The sequence below is a fragment of the Pterocles gutturalis genome, unplaced genomic scaffold, assembly GCF_000699245.1.
Source record: "Pterocles gutturalis isolate BGI_N339 unplaced genomic scaffold, ASM69924v1 scaffold23240, whole genome shotgun sequence".
Lineage (NCBI taxonomy): Eukaryota > Metazoa > Chordata > Aves > Pterocliformes > Pteroclidae > Pterocles > Pterocles gutturalis.
Genome location: NW_010143981.1, coordinates 365 through 1,152, shown reverse-complemented (window position 1 = coordinate 1,152; position 788 = coordinate 365). Strand labels below are relative to the sequence as shown.

General features: G+C 65.1%; 1 protein-coding gene across 1 annotated transcript in view; it reads left to right on the top strand.

The window, feature by feature from the left end:
• The window catches only part of LOC104470146 (beta-crystallin B3-like), a 2,306-nt gene that overhangs the window by 1,229 nt on the left and 289 nt on the right, over positions 1–788 (top strand).

Sequence of the window (788 nt, the reverse complement as noted above, 5' to 3'; positions counted from 1 at the left end):
CCGGGGATTTGCTGCTGCCGGGCGGGAGGAGACGCTGCTCGCTGCCTTTGCAGCTGCCGAGAGCTTTTCCTGCTGCTCTGGCGTGCGGCTGCGCCGCGTGTCGATCCGGGAGATGAAGGATCCCGTCGCGGCGGGGCTCAGCTGCGGGTCTGGGCAGGGACATTCCCGGTGCAGTTGTTTAGGTTATAACTCCTGCACTCGTAGGTTGGTTAGAGGTGAACCAGCTGCGGGTTTGCTCTGGCTGCAGCCCTTCCCCGAGCAAGGCAACGGGGCAGACCCGCTCCTGGGGGGGGGGAAAGGCTGGAGGGGGAGTGGATCCTGCAAACGGGGCGAAGAGGTGCCGGGAGCTCGGGCTGCTTTGGGTGGAGGGAAGCTCCTGAGGACCATGGGTGTCACCTCCATCCCTCGACACCCCCAATCCTCAGGGGTTTCACCCTTTGGGGCGGGGCCTCCCTGGCTCTGTGGTGTCCCTCCTGGTCCCCAAATTGTGCCAGGCACCCTCGGCACTGCTCCTGCCATGCTCCAGACGCTGGCAGGGTTTAGACAAAAACACCCAAAGCTGAGCTTGTTCCAGGGGAACGAAGGGACCTGGGGAGAGCAGCGAGAGGGGAAGGACGGGCCATGGCCGGGTGGGGGGCAGGACGCCGCAGCCCACGGCTCTCTTAGCACGAACCCCCTGCGTTTTCCCCGCTGTGTTCAGCCTGTCACGGGTGAAACCTCAGCCTGTGTTTCACCGAGCAAACCCCCTTGGCCAATGCCCGGCTGCGGAGCGGAGCCCAGGAGCTGTC